The sequence below is a fragment of the Protopterus annectens genome, chromosome 5.part0 (assembly GCF_019279795.1).
Source record: "Protopterus annectens isolate FY-2018-M chromosome 5.part0, PAN1.0, whole genome shotgun sequence".
Taxonomy (NCBI): Eukaryota; Metazoa; Chordata; order Ceratodontiformes; family Protopteridae; genus Protopterus; species Protopterus annectens.
Window position 1 is genome coordinate 1,641,553,973 of NC_056735.1, and position 12,811 is coordinate 1,641,566,783.

The 12,811-nt window shown below is 44.9% G+C and overlaps 1 protein-coding gene across 4 annotated transcripts in view; it reads right to left on the minus strand.

Moving 5' to 3' along the window:
- The window catches only part of EVA1C (eva-1 homolog C), a 932,566-nt gene that overhangs the window by 572,313 nt on the left and 347,442 nt on the right, over nucleotides 1-12,811 (minus strand). The gene's annotated exons all lie outside the window — the stretch shown is intronic.

Consider the following 12,811-nt stretch of genomic DNA (forward strand, 5'->3'; position numbering starts at 1 on the left):
GTGAGAGATGCAACTATTTAGCCAAACTGGAGGCTGAGCTCTCAGCTCAAAACTGGTGTAACCAGTCAGGAGGAGAAGGTAACCTCACACAACACAATTCCAGTATCACATAGTCCCACCACATCAGCGAACCAAACACATAAATACACAAAAACATACTCGGAGGCTCTAAATAAAAATCTACCTAAGCAACAGAGACCTCCAAAGCAGGCATCCAAGCAAACGCTACCTCAAAACCAAACACACACAACACATAACCCACAAAGTCAGTGTGCCAAGCAGCCACAGCCCTTAAGGCTGAATAACACACCTGATACTCTTGTTATAGGTGACTCTATTGTCAGACACACTGACGTCCCGCTCACCAGGCTGAATAAAGAGAAGGTCACAGTGAGCTGCCTGTCGGGTGCTAGGATCCGACACATAACGCAAGCACTCAGGTCACTCCAAAGCAAATACAAATATGACTCAATCATTGTACATGCTGGTGTGAATGACCTGAGACGTACCTCCCTGGACTACATGAAAAGAGACATAGAAGAGCTCTCTGATCATGTAGCCCAGTCTGGTATGACCCTGACCTTGAGCAGCATCTTACCCTCACCTAGAATGATGCCACAGTACAAAGACAAAATGATCGATTTTAACAATTGGCTAAAATTTTGGTGTCATTCAAAGGGGATCCAGTGTCTGTCAGCCTGGGATGACATGCTCGACAAGCCACGTTGTTTCGCTAGGGACGGCTTGCACCTGTCACCACTGGGCTTTAGGATATTGGCAAAGGCTCTTGCCACCCCATAGTGCCTTTTTTAGGCAAGGCTCAAAAGTCAAACCCACCCCCATAGACAGCACAAGGAACAAGAAACTAAGGGTAATGCTGCTAAACGCCAGAAGTCTTAACCTCAAGATGCACGCACTCGAAGCTCTCCTCAGTATGGAGAACATCAATATCTGTGCAGTGACAGAAACCTGGTTCAAGGCTCCAGAGAGTACCCCAGCACTACCAGGCTATACCTCATATCATGCTTTTCGGCCCCAAAACCTGGACCGAACCACAAAAGGAGGGGGAGTTTCCATATTTATCAAGGATATCCACACCTCCAGGTTAGTGGCATTGCACGAAGTATCAGAGATCATCCATATGCAACTAACAGTGGGAAAGACCGCTTTTCAGTTTATAGCATCCTACAGACCACCCTCTCAAAGTCAGGAATCCCATTCGGCTTTCCTGAAAACATTGGAGAACATGAAGATCTCTCCGAACACCATTATATTGGGTGACTTCAACTACCCAAACATTGACTGGAAGCACTACTCAAGCCCCAGCACCTTAGCCCAAAGATTCCTGGAAATTATAAACTCAAATGCTATGGAACAACTAGTCACCACTCCCACAAGAAAGGACAACATACTAGACCTGATCATTGCCAACATGGGGACTCTATGCACCACACCAGAAGTATATCCCTCATTGGTAAGATCAGACCATCAATTAATTTCACTGGATGTCCACATCCCGACCCCATCCCCAGCCCAGAAAACCACAGTGAAAAACTTCTCAAAAGCGAACTTCTCACTTCTCAAAACCGAAGTGGAATCCTTCAAGGCCCCAGGGCCAGTGGAAACTACAGCCCAAACTGCAGAATCCTATATAAATGCATTCTATGGACATCTCCAGGAATGCATGGATCATCCTATCCCAAACAAAACCAAGACCCAATCATCCAAAGGCAGGCGTCCAGTCTGGTGGACCCCTGCCATAAATAAACTGTACAACAGAAGGAGGAAGCTACTACATGATAGAGCAAAATCCCTAATAGGGAAGGCATCTCTGATCAGTACTAGCAAAAAATTACGATCCCTCATAAAATCCTCCAAGGCCAGCTTTGAGAGAAAAATTGCACAGGACACCAAAGACAATCATAAGGCTTTTTCAGTTATGTTAAAACCTGGGATGCAACTCCCAGACTTGTTCTGAGTTGATTCTAAACGACAAAAATACACTGAACCCACAGACATCGCCAATATCCAGACAGGTTCAGTGCAAACTTCTCCACCCCTCCCCAAAAGAGCAAGTATCTATCCGCAGAGGGCTGCCTCCCAAACATCTCAGATGCTCAGGTGAAGGCTGCCCTCTCCAAAGCAAAAAACACTGCTTCCATGGGACCAGATGGCGTCCCAGGTTGCGTCCTATATGAACTACAAGAGGAACTAATTCCTCAAATAAAACAGCTATACAATCTCAGCCTCACTACAGGATATGTGCCCACAGAATGGCGTACAACAACAGTGGTCCCACTCCACAAAGGTGGAGCCTCTACGGACCCTGGAAACTATCGCCCCATAAGCCTGACTAGCTTAGTCTGCAAAGCTATGGAGAGGATCATCATGGAGCTCATAAACAAAGACATTGGGGACCTACAGACACTAGATCCTACCCAGTTCGGCTTTGTCAAGGGGAGATCCTGCCTTTTGAACCTGGTTGACTTCTTTGAAACAGTCACCAAAGCCATAGATGAAGGGAAGGTAGTCCACACAGCCTATCTGGACCTTGCAAAGGCATTTGACACAATACTCCACTCGGCCATCATAGATAAGCTATCCAGCTTAAATATAAACCCCTATGTCACAAGATGGGTCACAAACTGGCTCAAAGACAGAACCCACAGAGTGAGAGTTGCTGGAGCCATGTCAGACTCGAAACCAGTCACAAGTGGCGTCCCACAGGGTTCTGTCCTGGGACCACTCTTGTTCGGTATATACTTTTCCGAGGTACAGGCAAACATGGGAGGACTATGGCTCACCAAGTTCGCAGACGACTGCAAACTGGGCGCCATAATCAACTCTCCAGCTGACACAGACATCCTTCAAAAAGGTCTCACAGAGACAGATAACTGGTGCCAGCACCATGGTTTAAAGCTAAATGCCAAAAAATGTATAGTCATACCCTTTGGCAAAACAATGTGCCCACAAATTACCACATAGGCGGAAACTCATTAAGTACAGAGAAAGTTATTAGGGACCTGGGGACCCAAGTTGATAGCAATCACTCCTTTGAAAACCACATTGCCAAAGTGGTTAGAAAGACCTTCTACATAGCCCACCTCATCACGAAGGGTTTCACATCTAGATCAAGAGAGGTAATCGTGCCCTTTATTCATCCCTCATCAGGCCCATCATGGAATACAATGCCTTTTGGGATGTACCTTACCCGACACCTGCAGCAATTAGAAAGACCCTCAAAGTATCTCACCAAGAGGATCAAGGGTCTCAAACAGATGCCATATGCTGCTCGGTTAAAAACTCCAGCTCTACTCAGTTGCATACCGCCTACTTTGAGGCGATCTATGCCTGACATACAAAGCTATGTCAAATCCAGAATTAATGGACATGATCCACCTCAGTAAATCTAAATCCCTTAGAGCCACACGCTCGAGGGACTTGAACCTCAGCACAGAAATAAATAGAACTTGCTGGAGGGACAGGTTCATAACCCAGAGGCTCCCTTCGCTCTGGAATAGAATTCCAGTTCATGTGAGGCAGAGCACCTCACTGAATCTCTTCAAGAAGAATCTCGATAAGTGGATGGGGGATCGTAGGTTTGTCCCAGGGATTACTCCAGTGTCACTATTCGACAGAGGCACAGTAAACTAAACCTTAAAAAGGGCACAGTATACTCAAATCAAGGGGTGGCGTAAGCCATACAGAATCGGGCTAGGCTTATAATTGCCCCAGGGCAGATAGCCTAGTATGAACCTATGAACCTATGAACCTAATCACACTATGGCCATACGCTGTTACAGGACATGCTACAGAGATTACTGGACTACAATTGTCCCAGGAGTGTATTTCAAGGTGCGTGACATCAGCAACCTTGTCAAAGTTGGGTATATGAATTGTAAGGGGTGTGAGTGGCCTAAAAGGCATAGCTCTCTACACAGTCAGTGACAGACAGATGCACACACAGACTCACACACACACTGTTGCCACGTCTGGGGTTTGATCTCCCACCTAACTACATTATCACACTACAGCAGTACGCAGTTACAGCATGCACTACAGAGATTACTGGGCTACAGCCTTCCCAGGGGAGTATTTCTAGGTGGATGACATCAGCAGCCTTGCCAAAGGTGGGTATATGAATAGTAAGGGGTGTGAGTAGCCTAAAAGGCATTGTTCTCTACACAGACAGTGAGAGACGGACACAAACACAAACACTGACACACACTCACAGTTGCCATGTCTGGGGTTAGAACTCCTACCTAACTAGTTTATCACACTTCAGCAGTACGCAGTTATAGGACATGCCACAGAGATTACTGGGCTAAAACTCTCCCAAAGGTGTATTTCACATTGGATCACCTCAGCAGGCTTGTCAGGGTGACGCTATGGGGTGGGCAGTGTGTGCATGGCCCATAACCCATTCATTCATGACATGCCACAAGCGGCCACACATGGGGTCATATGTCACAGGTACATGTATAGGGCTACTGGATGACTACATTATTGTACAGCCATGTTGCACAGCTGGCACGTGGACCACATAGCCTGTGGTGCTGACAGGTACTGGTCACTAGTAACTGCAGTATGTGACATCTGCAACTAATGTGTTTGGAGACCTTTGGCTGTGTGCTGGGTGGGACAGGCGTGGATAGGTCCTTGTCATGGTCACCCTCTTCCACACATCTATATACATCTACCTTTGGCTTATTATGGTGTGTTGTCCTTACATATATGTCTGTATTCCTATCCACTGTGTGTGCAAGGCATGAGTGGTGCATACTGACATGTGTCTGCACTAACAATTGCAACCGCCAGATGTGTCTGGTCCACTGGTGTTTGCATACATGGCCTTCATGTGTTTAAGTGTGTGAGCATGCCCAGTATGACCTTTCAGTATGTTGATGACTGACACTGCCTTCATTTCTCTAAGTCTATGAGCATGCCCAGTAAGGCCGTCAGTTTTGCATGTGTGGATCATGTCCGGTGGTTTGTACTGCACTGCTGACCTTTGTGTTGTACACCAACAGGTAGCATGCAGTGTATGCAGGGTATCCACCGATCATTTGGCATTGACTGTTACAACATGTCTGCATAGCGGGGGGATCACCTGACTATTTCTATGTTTCTACACACACAGGATGGGGGGAGCGCACCTGACTGTTACTATATTTCTATGTAGGGTGGGGGGGCACACCTGACAGTTGTACACATTTGGTAGGACTGTACTGGTATATCCTGTGGTCCATTTCAGTCAGTAGTCTTACCTATCGTGCTGGCTAAGCCATACCGGTGTACTACAGTTCTTATCTTTTGATTACATACACAGTAGGTTCTGAATTCCTAGCCATCACAACTGATATCCCACTACCTGGCCTGCTGTAGTCTGTCCGTGTAGGGAGGTGGTTACCCGTACCCTTCATTCAGAGGCCATAGTACGGCATTTGTTTGTGTTTGTCTACACCTGTCCTGCTGGCTGTGACTGTTGTTGGGTATGTGACCCCCCCCTCTCCTGACTGGCATGCGTGAGTCCCTTATCTTGTGGGTGTCCCAGTATTGAGGGTGGTGCTGCAGGGCTGCCTATGTTGGACGCACACAGTACACTGCCTACGCATGGTTAGGCACAGGTAGTGTTATGTCTGGCATCCCTTCTACTGTATGTGAGAGTCAGAGATGGTGCTATTCCCTGGGTCCCTTCCGTGTCAGAGTATGTGCTATGCATTGCCTCTTTGCCAGGGCCAGGGCATACTGGGCACGCTTCCATCTGTCTACTGGGGCAGGCTCAGGCTGTTCCTCCTCTGAGTCACTCTGTGCCTGTGCAGGCCTTGGCATTGGTGGGGAGCTATGTGGCCCTGCTCCTTGCTGCTCCTGTGGCAGCTGTTTACGCAGGATCAGATTGTGTAGCATGGCACATACAAGGACGATTTAGGTATATGTAGTTGGTGAGTAATGCAAGGCTCCACCGGATGTGTCCAGGCACCGGAACTGTGACTTGAGCATCCCAAACACATGCTCTATTATGATTCTTGTTTGTGCATGTGCCTCATTTTGGAGTTTTTGTTCGGGTGTGTGTGCGTTTCTGATGGGTGTCATCAGCCACGGCTCCAGTGTGTATCCAGCATCCCCCACTAGGTGACCATGTGGGATGCCCCCACTGGCAAATTTCTGGTACAGCTATGTCAGATGCCAGATGTGGGACTCGTGATAACTTCCAGGGCAGCCAGCACACACGTTCTGTATTATGCCCTGGGCATCGCACATGACCTGGCAGTTAATGGAGAGAAAGCCCTTGCAGTTGATGCAGACCCTACCCTGCTCACCAGGTGATGCTTTGATGCATATGTACAAGCAGTCTATTGCACCCACTACCTCAGGGTATTCTGCTATTTGGTGGAAGACACATATTGCTTGCCAATGTCTCACGGGTGAGGGGGGAAATATACATGCTCACCAACATGTGCTGCCATGGCATCTAGGAACTGGTGGAGTACCCTGGATTCTGATGCCTGTGAGATCTCCATCATATCCCAGTTGGCCTTTGGAAGGTACCTGTAACTAGTATTCTTAGGCCTACACATACCTTAATTTCCACTGGGATGGGTTCCCATCTGTTAGTTCTGTGTGTCAGGCGTGGCTGGCACAGCTCAACAATTTACTGTAGGAGGTCCCTGTCCACCCTATAGCGCTCCAATATCTCCAGCTCATGTAGCCCTTGGTAGGTTACCCTGGGTCTGTACACTATTCTCCATCTCCTCACTGTGGGTTGGTCAGCAGCATTCACATCCTCACCACCCTCAGCCTCTTCCAGAAGTTGTATGATAGCTATTGCAGCCCCTAACATTTTGCTGTTGTGAGTGTTAAAAGTTCCCTGCTTGTTTGCACTGGTGGTGTAGGGTGTGGGAAAAATCAGAGGGGTAGTTGTTTGCATAGTTTGTAGTGGCATTCTGGGCTGGGCTGGGCTGGTCTGCTGCCTGTGTAATTGGCTGGTTCCGATACATTTCTCCTGGCAGCGAACCTAGTACCCCTTGATTAACTTCCTACTACTGCTTTCCCTTCCCATTGCCCTTCTGTTTCAGCCTGGGGGCGTGCAGCGTAATTTTTGTACTCCAGTGTGCATACTGCTGCTATTTCCTGGTTTCACTTCCTTTATCTTCCTGTAGATCCCAGTGCGCAGCACGCACACCCACTTACACTTTGTCATAAGTGCTAGGCAGGTATAGACACACCCCCTAGCTTAGCTGTGCTAAGCTGGGTGCAACCCTAAGCCACAGGGCTCCAATCCGATGACAGTATGCCTGACACACCCACCCATGATGTCACCTACCTCCTAGTCTTGCACTCAGCTATTCATACTCTTACACTGTTGGGACCTGACTCACATGCTGGGGAAAACTGGGATTCACTATACTTGCCCTCATTTGCATAGGATTGCCCGCTAATGCATAGTTACATTTGTCACACTGTGCCTCCCCCCTTAGCAACCACTATTCACTGGCCAGGTTGTCTTTTGCCTGCCATTGACTTGCATGATGGAATACTGCTTTTAGTTAGTCTGCTTTTTTTAGGTTTATCTTCTTATTTCCCCACCAATCCCGTTTGCGCACAGCTGCCCTACGCTTCAACGGCCGTGATCGGCATACATATAATAAAAGTTATATTTTGTGCATTTTGCATTGTTTGCAATGCCAATGGCCTTCTACTTGGCCATTGGCATGCTTCCGCAATGATATGCAGCCTTTATTTGGGGCCGTCATGTCCCCATTTTGGATTTTGCAGTACTGTACTTGGTTACTAACCGAGTACATTTCTGCATATTACGCTAGTCCTGCATGCCCTGATTACTGCTTCCTGGATGGCAGATTTACCTCATTTGCATGGTTTTCACCTGCAAATGGGGTCATTTGCATACGGGGGCTGGGAACGTGCAGCACTAGTGCTAGAGAGCTCGCGCATGTCAAATGTGCATGTACGTGGATCGCTCGGCCGCCATATTGGCAAAATGTTCTGTTACACTAATCATGCACACTTTTGAGAATCTGGGGGACTGTCTTTCGGCTTTTCCTGGTTAGGGGTCACCACAGCAGAACTCTGGTCCGCTAATGATTGGCATTAAATTTTTACGATGTCCAGTTGCCAGCCTCGCACCCAACCTTCAAAGAAAGCACACCCACAGATGCTTGCACCTACCAGAATGTCTTTAATTTCACTCGACTGTGGGGAGGACATGCAGACTCCGCACAGAAGGAGTGCCAGCTGAGAATCGAACCAGAGAACCTCTTGCTGTGAGGCAACAACACTAACCGCTGCACCACCACGGCTTTATGGAACAATATTAACACAAATATTAAGAAAGCGAACTATATAAGGAATAAATAAATAATGAATGCATACAAAGGAAAATGAAATGCATACAAGGAACTTGTTCACCAGAGCTAATCTGTCATTTGAATATGGCTTAAATACTTCTTGGCAGGCAAATCAGCAAATAATAATATAGAAGATTTACAAGTTAAATAGATGATAGTAGTATGTAACAGTATAAAACACCAACACAGTGTAAGGTGCATTTCCAAGAATAGGGACTGCAGCAAAGCTAGATCTTGTTACTGATGTACAAGTATGCAGTGTACAGCTTCTTGGTGTTCATTTTTGAGAAAAATGTAATGCCTATGGTAAAATGGGAACACAGAAAACAGCCTGCATGACTAAAACAAGAAATCTGTAAGAAAGGCTTATGATAGAATAGCTGACCTGAAGTTCAGCAGTGATTTTGTATGCTTTTTTTTCCTAAAGAAGAAATTAATGGAGATATTAAGTAAAGTGCCCAAAGCATTTTTGTTGCATAACATGCAAAATTTAAGTCTCCAAGAAAGAATCCATACCTATTCTCTGTAGGCAGAACACAAGCTTGTGAATCATATATACTACATAATGGAAGTAGTATTATCCTGATGAATGAACAGAACTTTAGAAACACAAATAACAGGGCTTTGCAGCTTACTGATTTTATACTAAAAATGTCTACAGGTCAGAGTATAAATATACTGGAAGTTGATACGAAAGTGGCTTATATGGAACAAAAATAAATTGCTTCCTAAAAAAACAAAAGATGAAAGCATACTACTTTGAATGACATATCATTGAACAGAAGCCATCAAACAACCTACATGGTCATGGTGACCCTGTGATTCATTTGTTCTGGAACACCACCTACAACACAGGTATAAAAGTTATGACTGTGCTGTAGAGTGAGTACAGCAGCAGGAAGAAATGGCTGCAGCAGGTGTCTGCCAGCAGCTTGCTGGTGTAATTATTAAAACGGCAGCTCCTTGAGCAGTGTATCAGTAGTTCAGATCTGCACACAGATGTATTTTTGTTTACATCATGCAGAACCTTTTATAAACTTATTACAATTTATTTAGTTACTTGCTTTTATTTTTAAGTTATTTTAAATGTATTTATTTACTGTTATATTGATGGATGTTCAAGATTGCTGTACCCTTTTAAGGCATGTGACATATTTATGTTACATTCATATTTTATTTATTTATTTGTTACTTATACTACTTTATTCATATTATGGAAATGATCAGCAAAGACATAGGCAACCTTCAGACACAGGACACAACCTAGTTTGGCTTTGTCAAGGGAAGGTCATGCCTATTAAACCTGGTGGACTTCTTTGAGAAGATCACCAAAGCAATGGCTAACAGGAAAATGGTGCATACCACCTACATGGACCTGGCTGAATTGTCCGATTCAATAACCAACTCAGGAATAGTTGACAAACTTACTGAACTGGGCATAAACTCCTATGTAACTTGCTGGACTGCCAGATGGCTCACAGACATGACCCAAGAAGGCAGGATTGATGAGACCACCTCCACTAAGAGACCAGTCTCCAACAGGGTACTTAAGGGCACGATGTTGGGACCACTCCTATTTGGCATCAACTTCTCAGAGGTAAAGGCTAATGTCAGGGGCCTTTGGCTGACCAAGTTCACAGATGACTGCAAACTATGAACTATCATAGATTCTCCCATGACATAAACATCTTACAAAAGGGTCGAACACAGGCAAATGTCTGGTCCCAAAGTCATGGACTAAAATTCAGTGCCAAGAAATGCCTTATAGTGCCTTTTGAGAAAATGGCCACCCAAGCTAATTACCCATTGATAAGACACCCCTAAGAGTAGACTGTTAGTCAGGGATCTGGAAAGATATGTAGACAGTAATCTGGTCATGTTACCCAACTTATAAGCCATGGCATACTAGTGCCATTTTATTCCATCAGCCCTTATCAGACCCATCACTGAGTATAATGCCCCATTCAGCATGTACTTGATCAGGCATATGCAACAGCTGGAATACTCACAAAGGTTCCTCTCCAAGAGAATCCAGGGTACAAACACAGTTTCCTACACAGAGTGCCTTAAAGCCCTGTCTCTATACTTGGTCTCCTACAGGTTACTGAGATGCAATCTATGCCTGACAAACAAGACATCCTTGGATCCAGCTCTGATAGACTTTTTGCATATCTGCTAAAAGAACAGCATCAGAACTACTAGAGCCAAGGATTTAAATTTTGCTTGTGACATAAATAGGACATGATGGCAAGACAGATATGTGTCTCAGAAGATCCCCATGCTCTGGAACAGGCTCCCCATCCACGTGAAGCAGAATTAATCCCTAACCCTATTTAAGCATAACTTTGACCGAGGGAAGAGAAATCATAAATTCACCCCATCAGAGGCAGACAGTAACTATACCTAAACTAACATACACCCCACATAACCTTTAGAAACTTCCTAACATACCACCTCCTAATAAACACCCATGATACATTGGAACACAATTGGATGGGATTGTGTGGCTAGGCTTTTAAAGGCCCTGGTGGTTATTAGCCTAGTAAATACCAATGAACCTATGAACCTACATGTTCATTGTCTAGCATTTGCTTCTTGATGTTCTGACACTGATGACTTGCAATGTTGCTGATTAGGTTGTTAAACAGCTTCTGTTTGATGAGATGCCATTCAAAGCAGTATGCTTTCATCATTTTTTAGGAAGCTACGGTACCTGGGTGTTAGTTACTTTAGTGATGCATATCAGAATGCTGGACACCTATATAGTCATGACTGAAAGTCTGATAACTTGTTATGGCCTCTCCAGGATGCTGCTGCACTGGTTTGTTTCTTGTTTATGCAGCAGGTCATACAGAGTGATCTTAAGTATAAACATTTTAAGAAGGCCTGAGATGTGAGGGATGTTGCCCATTTCAGTATTTCACAAATTCTGTTTTTGACTTGTGTACTGCCACTAACAGGGTAGAACTTAGGTAAAATACAGAACTAAGCAAAGGGATCCATGATGTTTTCATAGTACTAGTATGCAACATTCTTCCATTTCCAGGATCACCCTTTCCACACTTCCTAGCATGGCTACCATTTCTCCAGGCTCCTGCTCCTACAGTTTCCATTAGTCATGGTTTACCATATCTCACACACATCTTTCTCCATTGATTGGTTTGCTGTTTCACAAAGCCACTCCCACCCTAAGTCTAATATGCAGTTTTGTAGTAGAACTCAGCACTACTACATCACATGATCGCATGCGCAGCATCCAGTGATCCTGTAGTATGCATTTACTCAACATTCCAGTAGGATTTAATGTGTGCCTACGTCATTGTTAACATTAAGTGGGTTTAATAAAGGTGCTAAAAAATTCTAGTAGGATTTTAGCATTTTAGTTAAAATAGAAACTGTGTGACTGGCGAGTGTTGTGGTGAGGAGGACAATGCCAGGAGTAACAGAAGTACCTAGCTAAGTAACACAAGAGTCAATCCTAAGGTCTGTGTTCTTCAGTGCGTTCATTTCAAACATATCAGAGGGAACAAAGGAAAGACTCAGACTCTTCCCTGATGATGACAAGAACAGTCTAAGGAAGGATTTGGAAAGGCTGAATAAGGTGACAGCTGTGGTTCTGTGTAGATAACTAACACAGTACTGCACCTGGAACACAATAACTGTTGTGTGAGGTATCACCTTGACAGAGTGATACTTATGACAAAAAAATTTAAAAAACAGGAAGAGGAGCTGTGGTGATGGTCAAACATGGACCAGACCACCCAGAGTGGTGTAAATGGGAAATGGCAGGAGAGGATTGACTGTGGAAGTAAAGAGGTAATGCTGATTCCGTACTAGACCTTGGCCTTGGTCATACCACACAGTAAGGATTATAAATAGCTCTGGAGGCTTTAAAATGAGGAATCTCAAGCTACTATAAGCAGAGTTGAGGAAAGCTGCACTGGGTAGAAGGGAAAGCTATGACCAGAGACTAGCAAAGTTGGAGCTTTCCACGGTGCTGACCAGAAAAGATGGGGTTATGACAAGAGTGCAAAATATTTAGTCAGAGAGACGTGAAAGGGTAATCCTGAACAGAAAGGACATGTGGATGAGCGGGGTTGGAAGAAGCACAACAGCACATTGTAGGGCCCAATTCTCTCTGGATCCGTGAAATTAATTCTCACAGGCATGAATTTGGAGCCGTAGAATGAACTGCTAGCACAGCCAGGGCAGAAATCAATCCATACAGGCATTCAAGAAAGCATGGGACATGGGGAGAAGAGGTAAGGGTGAAGGTAGGGATGGAGGGATGGCAGAATATTACATGCATTTATAGAACACATTAGAAAGGCTTACTGTGCCCTTCTGCCATCAGGCAAATGTAATGCAATGTTATGAAGGATACTTAGTCATTGAAGCAATCAGAGTACATGGAATAACATTTTGTTAATGAGGCTGGTAGGAGT